At 40.7% G+C, this 15801-nt stretch overlaps 1 protein-coding gene and 1 long non-coding RNA gene across 2 annotated transcripts in view; one reads left to right on the top strand and one right to left on the bottom strand.

Annotated features, from left to right (window-relative positions):
* The window catches only part of LOC113138270 (CUB and sushi domain-containing protein 1), a 950854-nt gene that overhangs the window by 378606 nt on the left and 556447 nt on the right, over positions 1-15801 (top strand). The window lies entirely within an intron of this gene.
* Positions 10983-11513, bottom strand: LOC113137929 (uncharacterized). Its single transcript, XR_003296421.1, has 3 exons — positions 11390-11513; positions 11148-11294; positions 10983-11036 (listed from the first exon to the last, which is right to left on the bottom strand). It is a non-coding gene; the product is annotated as an uncharacterized LOC113137929 (long non-coding RNA).

Here is a 15801-nt window from a genome sequence, read left to right as displayed (position 1 = left end):
GACTAAGTAGTGCAGTGGGATAAACAGTGCAGAAGGTCATCAGGTGGATGACAAGGTGCAGTGACTACTAAAGTGACAGAGCAGAGGAGTGTTGTTTTGTGTTAGCAAGCCTGATGGCAGATGGGAAGAAGCTGTTTTTATGGCGTGAAGTTCTAGTCTGAATGGACCGATAACCTCCTATCTGAGGGAAGTGGCACAAGGAGTCCATGTCCAGGGTGAGAAGGGTCAGCTGTAATCCTACCTGCACGCCGCAGAGTTCTGGAGAGATACAGGTCATCAATAGATGGGAGGTTGCGCAACACGCTGCAGTCTGTACCTGTCCTTGGCCGTGGCCCCAGCATACCACACGGTGATGGAGGAGGTGAGAATGGACTTAATGATGGCTGTGTAGAACTGAATCATCATGTTGGCTGGCAGCTTGATTGTCCTCAGCTGCCGCAGAGGCCTGCTGGGCCTTCTTGATGAGACTTGAGGTCCTGGGTGATGGTGGTGCCCAGGAAGTAGAAGGAGTCCATATCCAGTGGATAATGGGGTGTTTGCCAGGGTGAGGGGTGTCAGTGGAACCGAGACTTTCCAAAAGTCAATGATCATCTCCACTGTCTTCTGGGCGTTCAGCACCAGGTTGTTGTTGCTGCACCAGGATCTCAGATGGTCCACCTTCCTCCAGTAGGCAGACTCATCCCCATCTGAGATGAGTCCAATGAGGGTGGTGTCATCTGCAAACTTAACCAGCTTGACAGACTGGTGGACAGAGGTGCAGCAATTAGTGTACAGGTAGAAGAGCAGAGGGGGAAGTACACAACCTTGGAGGGTTCCAGTACTGACTGTCCAGGAACTGATGCTGTAGTCTCTCAGAGTACAGTGATTTAGCTCTTCTCACCTCCTGGCTAAACCTATACTTGGTATTTTTGTAGCTCTCTCTGTCCCCACTTTTAAATGCAGATTCCTTCTGTAGCCTCAGCTGTATCAGTATAGCTGTGAACCAGGGTTTGTCATTGTTATAAGTCATCCTGCTTCGTGTTGGTAAAATACTGTCCTCACAGAACTGGATATATGATGTCAGCGTTGCGTTGGGATATATGACGACTGTATCAAGTATACAGTTGTCATATATCCAGACCATCTGTAGCAGCTCTCAATACATCCCAGTCCGTTAAGTCCAAACATGCACGAAGCTCATCCACAGCCTGGCTAGTCCACTTTTTAGATGTTTTTACCACAGGTTTGGAGAGCTTCAGCATCTGTCTGTATGCAGGAATCAGATGAATCATGACGTTGTCAGATACGTGATATGCTCCGCTTATTATTTGTAACAGTGTTCAAGCGTATTTTCCACTCTTGTTTGGCATTTAATGTGCTGTTTGTATTTGGGTAGTTCCTTTGGTAGTTTCCTTTATTAAAGTCACCAAGAATGATAACTAAGGAGTTTGGATGTTCTCGTTCCACACACAGTATCTGGTCTGCGAGTACACGCTGAGCCTCGTGCACGTCCCCACTCGTGTGTAAACACAAGCGAGGATGAATGAATGGAACTCACGTGGAGAGTAGAATGGCTTACATTTAATAAATAAATATTCCAAATCAGGAGAGCAAAACTGGGAGATTACAGCCACATCAGTACACCAACCACTGTTAATGTAGAAACAGAGACCACCACCTTTTGCCTTGCTGGAAAGTTCCCCGTGGCGATCCGCTTGGAGTAGTTGAAATCCCTCCAGCTGTAGCGCGGAGTCCGGTATCTGATCACAGAGCCATGTTTCTGTAAAGCACAAGACACAAGATTAAGAAAAGCCCCTGTTTCTTCTCATTAGCAGTGCCAGTTCATCCATTTTATTGCAGAGTGAGCAGACACTGGAGAGGAAGAACCCAGGCAGTGGTGTGCGCTTTCTCGGTTGTCGTAGACGCACAAGTGCACTGGCACGTTTTTCTTGACGGTGTTTCACTTTTTTGGCCAAAACATGTAGTAAACCCACAGCAGATGCCAAAAAACTGGATATAAGTCTGTGGGGGTGGTGTGTCTAGAGCTCTTCTCTGGTGTTAGAGCATGCAGATACACAGTTTACGCACAAAAACAAACAAAACAGGACGCACCAACACACCAGAGCAACTGTACTCGGCGCCATCATGGTGATCAGCATTCACACGCATTTTCCTCAGGAAATGCATTTGTCTATTTATTGTTGGGATTGCTGTGCAACAATTTTGTCCTCTTTCAGCTTTAACTGTGTCAGCATACTTTCAGCTAGAAATACCATTCAACCTTTACATGGGTCAGAAGGCATTAATCTATTAACGTTGTATTCAGCTTTTTGATAACTTTTAGAATTTTTCTTTAATCGCAGTTTATGTTTTATGGTGGTTTTAGGCTTTTTCTGAATTTTACATTGGTGTGTATGGGACCGGAATGTTCACAGCTAGAGTGGCTAGAGTGGGAGAAGCTGTTAAGTTTATTGAAAAATTTTCCTTCTAACTCGCCGTCACGGCTGCAATTTTGCCTCTACATATGCCATTTTCTCAAAAGTAGCACAGATTTTTGTCTTCTTTCAAGTAATGCTATTCTCATTTTAATAGGATCTACGGTTTTTCCACTAGGTGGCCAAACCCACAGAGAGTGACTGCTCAATCTCTCATTCACTCCCATTATCAAAGAGGTCCAGGTGTTCTGGTGAAAAACACAAATGAAGGCTGTTTCTAACTCGCCAGAAATCCTTCATTTTTGGAATATCTTTACAAATGGATCAGTCTTTTTGTTGAAGCCTCCTGGCTCTGTTAGTGAAGGAATTATTTTGATAGGCCTCACAGTTTTCCTGTAATCCTCCATTTTGTGATGTGAAGTTTTCTCAGCTTCTCGTGTTGTGCGTGTTTAAAGTGCTGTGTCACTGTCACTCCCCCTCCCACTCTGGGCTCAGGTCACCATAGCAACAGCTCACAAAGCAGTAGCAGGACAACAGCTGCCTGTGGTTGGTAATTAGACTGACTGGCTGCCTAATGTCCACTGCTGTTACACATGGTGACCATTCTCAGTGTCAGCCATGTTGTCTTCTCCAAGCATGACGTGACAACACTTTCACAATAAAAGTCTGGATTTATTTACAGGAAGTGCACCTTTCTGAAGTATAGTGAGTATTCAAAATTAAACTTCAGCTTTCAAGGTCATGTGAGTGCACCACAGCATGCTGCACTTTCAAAATAAAAGCCTTTGTTCTGCATTCTTTCAAAAGCCAAGAAATAACATGTGCTTAAAATGGACTTTGGCTATTGGCATACAGCTTTAGATACTGACGGGATGTTTTCAATGTCAGTCATGGTGTCGTCTCCCAAGAGGCCATGCCCACCCTGTGAAAAAGGTGAAAAAAGTGAAAGGGTGGGCAAAGTTATGATTGTAATCTAAGATCACTTGAGTCTCCTGCATCACTTTGTCCTTTCAAAATAAAAGCCTTCTTATAGCATTCTTTCAAAAATAAAAGCCAACAAATACTAACATGAGCTTAAAATTGACTTTGTCTATTGAGATCCAGGTTTTGGCACCAACTGAGGCCATTCTAAATGTTAACCTTGCTGTCTTCTCCAAGCGGGAAATGTTTGTACTTTAGTTACCTAAGTCTACTGTTGAAAGTTACTGCAGTGTTCCAAAGTATAAAAATATTCAAAATTAAAGTACAGATCTTAACTCAAGGTCACATGAGGCTTCTGCAGCACGCTGCCTTTTCAAAATAAAAGCCTTTTTTATTACATGGTCTCAAAATAAAAGCAAAGAAATATTTTCTCTTTTCCAGCACATTTTTACCTTCCAGCTTTTTTATCAATGTACATCAGTTTAGTCTTTACTCATACTGCTTTCATTCCTTCAGTTCTTTCCCTTCTTCAGACTTTCTTTCCCTCTTCTGTTCTTTCTCTATGAGAAAATTCTTTGAAATATTCCTGCTTTGGTTACACATCATTTACTTTCTGTATTTTTCAGCAGTGATTATCGTGTTGAAACTACACATTCTTTCTGTCTATACAGTCTTCAGTCAAATATTCCTGCTTTGGTTACACATCTTATATTTTCTGTATTTTTCAGCAATGTTTATCGATTTTTAAACTACACATTCTTTCTGTCTATACAGTCTTTCTCCAATCTCACTTTTGTGCTCTTTCATTTTTCCCATTGTCTTTCTTTAACTCATATTTAATTCATTCAGTTCTTCCTTCCTTCTCTTCTATCTTACTACAAAGTTCCTTCACTACACTGTCTTCTTGTATGTAAGTGTAACACTTCTCTCTTTAGCAATTGAAAGCCAATTTATTTCTACTTTATCATATCGCTCTTTCCACCCTTTTCAGCAATATTCACTAGTTTTACATTTCAGCTTCAGCATTGCATTTTGGGCTTCAGTTTTTCTGCAATGCATCTCAGCAGTTTTCATTACACACCTTACACAATTACTTATTGCTATTTATTTTATGGTTTATCTAAAAACATTATGCATACAAACATCCTGGCATATGACACATTCAACATTACACAGCAAGAACATTACTAATAACAATAATCAATTAATGTAACACTAGTACAGGGCGCATTCAGTCACCTAAGGAGTGCTTTAACTTTTAGTACTGTACATTTACTGTGGCTGGTAATACTTTAAAAGTTTGATTTAAAAGTGAAATTATGAATTCTTGACTTGTAAGTTGCAATAAAGTATTTCTGTAATGTGGTTTGAAGTATTATAAACATGAATACCTCCTTCATCAGTGCCAGTTTCCCCATTTCCATTTCTTAAAACCATCCTAAAAATCAATTCATGACTGCCATAACAGACCCACTCTTCGCATTCAAGTCATTTAGTTGAATCTGCTGCTGCTACAGTAGATGTGGTCCAGAACAAAACAATTGCATGGTTTCTATCAAATGGGCTCCAGTGAGAATAGTCGGACATTGGTTGTGAGCAGATTCTTACATCATTTTCCTTTTTTTGATTTTTCTCTGCATAATTTTTCACAAATTTATTTATTTTTAACCTCCTCCTTAACTGCTGTAAGATTTACCATAGGCAGCTAACTTACTGTATCAGTAGTGATGCTTTAGACGCTGTTTTATTTGAACTTTGCTCACTTTTCACTATCTCCATACACTTATCTATTTTATCATTTCTCTTCCTTTTTTGTAGTGTTAATAAGTTTAAGATACAGCTGGTTTAACTAATTATATTTTGTCCTGAGCCAAAACAGATAATCACTGACAATTATCTTAATTAGTGTGAATGCTGCTTCAGCATTCACACTATTGTTATCCTAATCTTTATTATTCTGACTTCTTCCGTACGTTTTTCGGCGATTAACTTCTTCCGCATACTTTGTGCTAGAAAGACCGTTCAGGTATCAAAACGTTCAGCTTTTTAAGGACATGTGTGCTTGTATTCAACTTTTTGATATCTTTCATATTTTTGAAGATATTCAGCTTTTTTCAAATTTTTTGGCCCATAGAAATGAATGGAGAGAATGTTCAAATCCTCTAAAACTTTGTCCTCTTTCAGCTTTAACTACTTCAGCATACTTTCAGCTAGAAACACCATTCGACCTTTAAACGGGTCAGGAGGCATTAATCTATTAGTCTTGTATTCAGCTTTTTGATATCTGTTATGGTTTTTCTTTAATGGCAGTTTAAGTTTTATGGTTTTTTTAGGAAATTTCTGAATTTTACATTGGTGTGTATGGGAGAGAGCTAGAGCGCGTGACGTCACAGCTAGAGCGGGAGAAGCTGTTAAGTTTATTGAAAATTTTTCTCTCTAACTCGCCGTCACGGCCACAATTTTGACTCTTCATACACCATTTTCTCCAAAGTAGTAGAGATTTTTGTCTTCTTTCAGGCAATGCTTTTCTTTTTTTCATAGGACCTACGGTTTTTCCGCAACGTGGCCAAACAGGCAGAGAGTGACGGCTCAATCTCTCATTCACTCCCATTATAAAGACCAGTACAATTTTTGGAGAGATACACAAATGAAGGCTGTTTCTAACTCGCTACGAATCCTTCATTTTTTGGAATATCTTCACAAAAAGCGGATCAGTCTCTTCGTTGAAGCCTCCTGGTTCTGTTAGTGAAAGAATTATTTCGATAGGTCTTATAGTTTTTCTGTAGTCCTCCGTTTTGTGAGGTGAAGTTTTGTTAGATTCTGCTTCACTCAGTGTGCTAACTGCTGCGTCAGTCCCCCTCCCACTCTGGGCTTAGGTCACCATAGTAACAGCTCAAAACAAAGTGGCTGTCAGTGCTTCGTACCTGTGGACGTACATTACTCGTATTGATTTTATTTGGAATACACATGGCTATGAAATGACGTATATTCCATAATACTAACCAAAATGTGTGTAACAATCATGGTAACGTTAAGTGAGGAGCTTTGCTCAGTTTTCAGTTAAGTTATAGTTGACGATCTGCTAGCAAGGAACAGCCCTTCTTGCTTCATTGGCAGCTCGTTACGTGTGTGTGTGTGTGTGTGTGTGTGTGTGTGTTCACAGATACTTGACGTGAACATCGGAGCACATTGACTGGCGTATTGTGAATTTTCATTAGGCGATTAAGAAACGTTATATTTCCTTTAATCTCATCCCGTATTGCCAGCGCTAGCTTGCAGCACTTGCTTCCTGCCCGAGAGCGAGAGAGCTAGCGATTGCTGCAGGGACAAATTTAGACTATATGCACCTTATTATTTTGGTTTGTGTGAAGATAACATACCAGAAGGGATTGGAATTATCATTTGTCATGTGTCATTTTGACCTCACTTTCTCACCTGAACCTAGTTGTTTTCTTTGAAAAAAAAAATCTATCTTTAATGTAAACATCAAACTCAATTTTCTTTATGTTAATGACAAATGATAATTCCAATCCCTTCTGGTATGTTATCTTCACACAAACTAGGGATGCTCACACTGTTAACTAGTATTAATTGAACCATTCCCCCTGGATGCCTGCCCCTGTCCCATGCTCTCTCCCACACTTCCGCTGCACATCTCCAGGACCCTCCAAAGCCCACAGCTTCCCTCTGGAGGCTAGCTCCTCTCCCATGCTCTCTGCCACATCTCCGCTGCACACTTCCGGGACCCTCCAGGGCCCACTGCTTCCCCCTGAAGGCCCGCAGCTCACTGCCCCAGGCCCCACTCTACTCTTCCAGGACCCTCCAAAGCCCACAGCTTCCCCCTGGATGCCTGCCCCTCTCCCCTACTCTCTCCCACACCCCTTGTGAACACTTCCAGGACCCTCCAGTTTTCTTTTGGCAATTTTCTGTATTTTACTCAACATGTGATGTATGTGTGTATGTTTTTTCAGGCCTCCGCTCGTCCATATTGCTTCATATCTTCCCTTTTTCAGTCTTTCCTTCCATCTTCTCTTCTTTCTCTAAGAAAACCGTCCTTCAAATATTTGTGATTCGCTTACACAGCCTTTACCTTCTTTATTTTTCAGTAATATTTATTAGTTTTTACACTATACATTGTTTCTGCCTATACAGTGTTTCTACAAGTTCACTTTTTTGCTGGTAGTGGCAGAAGAAATGTGTTGCCCAGATCAGGTCATACAAAATGGAAGTAATTACACTAAGTTTGTCCCATCAAGTTCAAATGGTGGTCACTCTGAAAGTATGCTGAAGTGCAATTATAGCAATAAGGTAGCATGACTGAACCTGTATATATACAGTCACCTTCCTCACCATTAATAGAATTTTCCCAGGTCATAAGACTAGTTTTACCTAACTGCTCTGCTAAGCCTCTGACAGCATCTCAAGTGTAGTTAATGAATCTCTGCTGGTTGTAATACAAATAATTTATCCAATCAACATTTTTATTAATGGTTGACTACCAAAACAGAAAAGATTCAAACCCTGTTTGGTAGAGGCATTAAGCAACAGCTCAACACAAAGCAATAGCAGCATAGCAGCTGTCTGTGGTTGGTAATTAAGAATGACTGGCTGTATATTGTCCAGTGATGTTAGACATGGAGACATTTCTCATGTTGGAGACTATGTCCTCCAAACAGGATGTGACAACACTTTCTTAATGCACATCTTTTTTTTTTTTTTTTCATACTTCTTTCACTCCTTACCAAGCACTTGGCTCCTGGCAAATTGCTTTAGGCACCATTGTTGGCCTTGCTGTCTTCACTAGACAGGACATGTTCACACGCTTTATTTGATTATTTTAGTTGCTTTCTATTCCTAGTTCTGTCTTTCCTCACCTTTCTTTCTTACTTTTATTGCCTTTCAACCAATTCTTATTCATCCTGTACTTTCTTCTTTGTCTGTCTTTTTCTTCAGTGCCCCTCTTTTGAGTTCACTTGATAAAAAGCTTTGTTGATTGGTGTAACATCAACTGTCTAAAGCTCAATATTAAGAAAACCAGAGAACTGGTGGTGGACTCTAGGCTGTATGAATTTGAATCTCAGACTTCAGCTTTTTCAACAATGCATTGCAGCAATGAAAGACAAATATTTGTTTTATTATGTTTGAACTATGTTTATTTATGATCATTGATATTAGATACATAAAAGATATATACACATAACATGGAAAATATATTAAAACAGCACTTGCAAAACTGGATAGGATGCATATAAATTTAAAAATGGAAACTTACAATTAAAATATTGGCTTTAATTGTCAGCAGCTTTTTATTGAAAACTATGCAAAACAATCAATTCAAAATATATCAAATAAATGTACAAAATACAGAAAAAACAAGCTATGGATCTGACCCCTTTTGATGTAAACAAATTTAAAATAAAATTGGAAATGTACAGTTCAATAATCAGTGTCTACTTTAAAGCAATGAAGAACACAAAAGGAGCATAAAAATGAATAAAAACGGTGAATATGATGAAAGGTTGGACCCTTTGGAACTCAAACCAATATATAAATGAAGCCAGGTTCAGTAACACTCCGGTCTTCAAACAATACATTTTTGTGGGGTCTTTATTTCCAAAGTCCCAATCATTAACAGAAAAGGTGTTCCCAAAAATCTGAGAAATAAAATAAATAAACCAAAATCAATAACAAAAGTTTGTGTGCAGCTTACACCTCTACCAGGCTTGATACACTTGAAAATGTAACTGCGCCTGTGACTCATTAATGTCACTATTTTTTACTGGTACTAAACAAATACAGCAGTGGCCCATCTATAAAGTTGAGACAAAACAAAATACGAAATATAACAATAACAGCATTTAGCGAACACAAATAAATCCAAAACGTGCTTTAAATTGGAAAGCAAACAAAAATGTATCCCTTGTTCCATAAAGTACATTTGATAAATGAAAATACAAAGAAATCAACCTACCAAGCTACCGGATCAAATTTGACGCTATACACGTGCAGCTTCTCATTCCATATACATCGGCGATTCTGTTGCACAACAACCACAAAACATGAGCTGCCAGAGACACATCAGACAACACCCAACCCATAGAAAAGGATAATGGGCGAACTTGTTCTCAACCAACATGATAAAATTAATATTAGCTCACCGTCGGCAATTACAACCATTCCCCACGAACACCTCACGTTCTTTCTACTTCTGGTCTTTTTCCCAGCATGCATTTGTATTTTCCCAAATCCAAACCCATGAAAACAAAATGAGGCCCTCTGCTGTTCAAAATGTGCCTCTGCAGCTAAAAATAGCAACAGCAAAACAAATAAAAAAACAGTCTACTGACCAGACATTCAGGGTTTTTTATCCACCTGGTTACATAAAACCTGAATCAAATTATCAATAACATAAAATGCAGAGTTCAGTTGTCACTATGTTTTTATCAAACACAAGATTTTACCAACAAATAAGTTAAAGAAACATAAAAAGTGATTAATATGGCACCTGCAAAACTCTATCAGAAATACTGATATTTTGTAACTTCTAGTCATCTCTGTTCACACTGTTTTAATTCCTGCTAAATATGCTCTTTGCCAAAGTGCACAAAACAGTGTGTTAATCAAAAGTGTGTCAGCAGCTGTGTAACTCATATCTGCTAAATAGTGAACTTTAACCTTTGTGTTAAGATGAAGGAATGATTGAAGAGTGACCCTGTAACCTATTTAACATGTTTCACTAGGGACAAACTTGTTTTCTGTGTATATCACAATGTCCTTTGCTGGACATTAATGACTAAGGATAATACACTTTTAATGGTTATGTTACAATATTGGTCAGTCCTACCTACAAAGGCTTGTCACATCATGGTTAGCCTTAGGCTAATATCCCCATTTGTCCAGGGCTCCAAGCTTCAGTAGTCCTGGACTGACAGTCATTATAAGACCAGCATGGGAACATTTGTCTCCCAGTCAAACCATTAGCTGTGGCTCATCTGAGCTACAGTGGTGTTGTGGGTATTCTGAAGACTGCTCTGAATACCCTGAGCTTTGACTTCACAGTGTGAAACACTGAAGGTAAATACACAGTATGACTGCTGACTATATGCTGGGGTTTAGATTAGCCCAAAGCTAAGTCCACACATGTGGAAACCTTTCACATACCTACCAGCTGATACCCCACTCTAATGACTATTTTAAAAATCTGTCCTCTCCTCTGGGTTAATTCATTTACCTGCATCTGTAAACTAAGAATTATCAACAACTAAATGATCTGTTTTTCAGATTTTTAAACCGATTAAAGAGGACAGAAAACCATGACATAAAAATTGAATGAAATGGTGCAATGAAAATAAAAAATGAAAGTAATATGTCATAGAATACAAAATAAACATACTGTTTAAATATGGAACTTTTAAATTGGCTTCCTATTCTTCATTTTGTCCAATACTAATCTGTCCATTGTTGCAAAGCAGGTTACTGAAGATGTAAAGTGTTCTGTGACCTTTGACATTTCAGGTTGCTGTAGAACCACTGCCTCCAGTTAATATTATTGGATCTTTCAGTTGTTCTCACCAGTCTGGCTTGGGTTTTCTCCTTCCACAGTCCAAACACATGCCCCTGTGATAGACTGCTGATCTGTCCAGGGTAGACCCTATCTCTCACACACTGCATGCTGGGATTGGCTCCAGGCTCCCTGCCACCCTAGAAGGATAATCAGTTGATAATGCATTAATGTATGGCTGTTGTATAACAGAATTAAAATAAACAATAAAACATTATTACCTTCTGAATTTATTTAGGTGGAGAACTGACCTCACAGAGAAAACACTGTCACAGTGAAGGTGATAGTGATGACTGATGGGCAGGTGTTTCCCTGCAGCAACGTGCTGAGGATCCACTGATCTGAACTGTTTAGACCAGTGGATGTACAGATGTGGAGACAGGAATATGGAGCTCATCCTGACAATAGAAACAGAAAGATCTTGTAATAAATTAAAGCCAGTGAAACAAACAAACATATTCAAAAGTTAAATCTTCCACAATAATCTAATTACCTTGAACACTGCTGCAAGGCAGTAAACCCTTTTGTATCCAGTGCCATTTCAAACATGGAGGTTTTGCAGAGATGTGCAGTTCTCAGGGTCTTCACTGTGAAGTGGACAAACCACAGTGAATAAGTTCCTGTAGGAAGAAGTTAATGCAAAACACTGTAACTGAATGAATACATGAATGAGCACAGATTTGTGAGTTTGTAATAAAAAAACAAACTGTACCTTATGGTCTGTTCTGAGGAAACCTGGACACTGGTACGAGAAACACGTGTCCAGCAGTGATGGGTCTGCTGTTGTGTGACAGTGCAGCTGTAGCAGCATGATGTTGTGGTTGGTCTAAAGAGATCCAGTGTGTCAGAGTCAGAGAGAAGATGAGGCAAAGACTTGGCAGGAATCATCGTCCTATTCCTTGAAAAATGACTGGAACAAGCAGGAAGCAGGAAGTGGTCCAGATGTGTGGTCTAGATGGGTCTGTTTTTGAGCTGCAGTGTCTGGTCTGTGGTAGCATGATGTCTTGGCTGTTCTGAGCTGATGCTCACAGGTCCAAACAGGAGGAGATGATGATGAAGACTGAAGAACTACAGTAACTTGAAATGTCAAAGGTCCAGACAGTGAAAGCAGTTTGCAACATCACAGATGAGAGGAAGAGAAAGAAAACTATCCTAAGTTATAGTCTCTGGTCAGATCACCCACCCTGCCAGAGAGGCTAATGGAAACTGGGTGGGATAACATGTGGGGTATCAGCTGGTAGGTATCAGGAAGTGTGTGTTATATATAGAACACATACTTCCTGATGTATTTGTGTGTTAGCAGCTGTGAACACTGATGTTAACATCAGTGTTCACAGCTGCTTCAAATGTTTTGGCCTGTGCATTTACCAACCCTGACCCAGACCCACCCTGATAAATGCACAGGCCAAAATATATTAAATACAAAACCATAAAAACATAGTTACCAGAAAATATTATGACCAATAAAATTATCCAATACCCTAAAAACATATAATTACCAAAGCAACTTTCATTCCAATTACTAAATAAACCAGTTATATGTTAAACAACTATCTAATCTGACTTTTAAAACGTCTAACTAAACCAAAACAGAATATTATATTTAATATTTTTGAGTACCAAAACAGACATTGTTGTGCTCCATAAAATAGATGGGCTCCAGAGGTTTTTCTCTCAGCAACAATCGGCCTTGTTCTTAGGCACAATGCAAAACTCACCTGAGCTCTTCATGACCTGTTAGAGGACAGCACACAGTAAACAGGACTGTGATAACTGTAATAGGTTTTCATGACTCCACAGTGCAGACACTGGTGTGGCTGTGAGATGAACATGAGGTCCAGCAGTGTGTTCTTCTCTGTGGTTGCAGCAGTGATGACTTGTGCAAATCCCCTGGACTTGAACAGATCCAGTATTGGTTTGCTTCCATTGGATAAAAGGTTCTCATTGAAATCACCACAGACAATGATGGGGTGACAATCCATGATCTCCAGTGCATCCAGAAGGCTTCCCAGGTTAGACAGGAATGATGTCACACTGTAGTCTGGAGGTCTGTATACAGCAGCAACCAGTGCAGGAACTGGGCCTTCAACCTTCAAAGCCACAAACTCAAGGTCGGTCACATTATGGATGTACTGTTTTTCATGCACTTGAATCTGACCTTTGACATAAACAGCAACTCCACCACCACCTCTGTTGGCCAGTTGTGGGAAATTTGTGTAGGACACATGTCTGTTACGTTTGAACATGTTGTAACCCTCTAAATGGAGACTCTCTGCAACAAAGGAACCTTGGAGGTGAGTTTCAGTTAGACACAAAACATCTGCCAGACACAGCTCATGATGGCTCTTGATGTCACTGACATGAGAAGGCAACCCTTCTGTATTATGGTGGACAATGGTCAGAGTGTCAGGTCTGTTCAGTGTTTGTGTGATCTGAAGAAGAGGCATCGTGTCGTACATGTTGGCTTGTCTCATGGTCTCCAGGGCTGCAGTGATCTCTGTGTTAGCATATATTTTACTGTCATCCATGTCCAGTAGGTGCAGTCCACTGAGAGAGGTCACTCTGCTGACAGCTACATAAGCCATGCCAGGTTCAAAAATGGACTTTAGAGAGACCACAGCTGATTTGGTTGTCATACCCTGAACCTTATGAATTGTACATGCAAAGGCCAGTTTAATGGGGAACTGTCTGCGTACCACTCCTTTCTGTTTCAGATTCTCCTCTGCTCTCTCTATGTACACTAGATTGGCAGGATGTCCTGGTGCTCTGTTATGGCGATTCCTTCCAGATGTTTCATTATCCATCCTGAGCCCAAGCATAGTGACATGTGCAGAACCATTTTGTTCAGAGGTGACTACTCTGACTAAAGTAGCAAATGAACCATTGACTAGTCCCTGAGAAATATCCAGGTTTCTGGTGAGCATGACACGAGCTCCCTCAGCAACTTGTAGTGTGTCTGGTAACTCATTCCTGCCTCCTTTAAATGGGTTGGCTTGTCTTGTCATTCTTCCAGTTCGTGGGTCCTTTTTATAGTCGTCTGCATCGATGTTAATGGTCTGAGAATGGAGCCGAGTTAATGTTGCAGAGTTGTGAGCATCTACCTGTTTGTTGGTTGCAAAAATATGCAGGACGTCAGGTGGACAAAGTTGTGGTTCAGTGACGGCTTGTGACAGCAAAGCTCTGTCTGCTTCAGACAACTCATCTGACTTGTCTTTGACACGGATCCTGTTCAGCATCTCTGCAAAGGCAACATCATCTTTCTGACGCATGATCTCAGTCAGAGTGATCATCTGAAAGTGTTCCTGCCACAGGTCAATCTCACACGGGTCATGTACACACAGAGGTTTAGCCTGTCGCACTGGTGGCAGCTGATAGAAGTCTCCAACTGCTATTACTGACATCCCTCCAAAGGGTCTCTGGCTGCCTTTGATCTGTTTGAGTCTGACATCCACATAAGCAAAAAGGGCCTTTGACACCATGGACACTTTATCAATGATAATGATTTCAGCATTTATCAGCTCTGATCTGACCTCATCCAGTTGGTTACCCAGTCCTTGAAATGGAGGCTTTAGGCTTCTGGGCAGTTTGAGCAGAGAGTGCAGTGTTGTGCCTGATATATTAAAGGCTGCGGTTCCAGTGAAAGCTGTTAACAGGACAGTAGGTTTGGATATGTCGGCCTCCTCAGCGTGTCTCGGCAGTTTGCTCAGTATCTTAGATGCCTCTGAGTGGATGCATTTGATGAGATGTGACTTTCCTGTTCCAGCTCCACCATTGATGTAAAAGAAAAACTGATCTGGATTTAGGCCACAAACTCGTCTTATGCACCAGTCTCTGACTGTATAGAACACACAGGCTTGTTTCTGGTTCAGGTTCTGAAACATTTGGCGTAACACTGTGGGGTCAATAACAGGTGGCTCTCTGATGGCTCTGGTTTCTGTCACAGCAGCAGCCTGACGACTGTAGTCTGGAACATTCTCCTGTTCATTCTCATGGTCTGGCTCTCTGGCCTGAAGTTCATCAATACACTCCAACCTCACTACTTCAGATTCAGGTGCCAGGTTACACCATTCATCGATCACACCTCTGTTCTGTTCATACTCCTCAACAGCTTCCTCGATCTCTTCACTGTTTTTCTCATATTTGTCTTTGTTTCGTTTGACAATTTGTTTGACACTCTCAGGACGGTCAGACCCTGGTAGCTGTACCCAGCCGCTGTTATAGAAAGACTCGTACGTGGGTAAGAAACGTCTTTTCAGTTCCTGCTCTGATCGGAAAGGAAGGTAGAGTTTCAGTAATGTGCCGTAAAATTGCTCAGGATATTTTTCCTGTGAGCGGCGGTGAAATCTGATGATAGCAGGCTTATCATTTTTTCTCCTCTGAACAAATCCCATCTCATTCAGCAGGGGCAGAACATCTTTACCTTTGGTCTGTTGGCCATAGACAAACCTGCATGTAGCTGCAAAATCAGCCAAACACATCGACTCAAACTCTGGAGTTTCAGGTCTGCATTTGTATTTGTCAGTCAAAGACGTCATCCACACGTTTGCACACTCTGGTGTTGTGTTCTCCAGGTACGAGAGGGGACGGCTCATTTTCACTGCATTGTCATCTGTCGGTATGAATACGACACCACGTGAACACTTCTTCATGTTAATGCCACATGCACGAGTCACACACTCCTGAGCACTGATCTCTCTCTTTTTTGAATACGCCTGCATGACTGCCCTCATTTCATCACATTCATTGACGCTTTCCCTGTCAGAGTTCTGGATGACTGTTTTGAGGTACTCAGACAGTCCAGCTTCTTTCTTGGTTATGTAGCTGGTCAGGTAAATGATGCAAGAATACGCATTGAGAATATAACTCACATCAATGTTAGCATTCCAGGCTTCCAGCAGATGAGGA

This window comes from Mastacembelus armatus, chromosome 3, assembly GCF_900324485.2.
Source record: "Mastacembelus armatus chromosome 3, fMasArm1.2, whole genome shotgun sequence".
NCBI classification, from domain to species: Eukaryota; Metazoa; Chordata; class Actinopteri; order Synbranchiformes; family Mastacembelidae; genus Mastacembelus; species Mastacembelus armatus.
The sequence above is the reverse complement of the archived record's forward strand: the minus strand, read 5'-3'. Positions and strand labels throughout refer to the sequence as shown.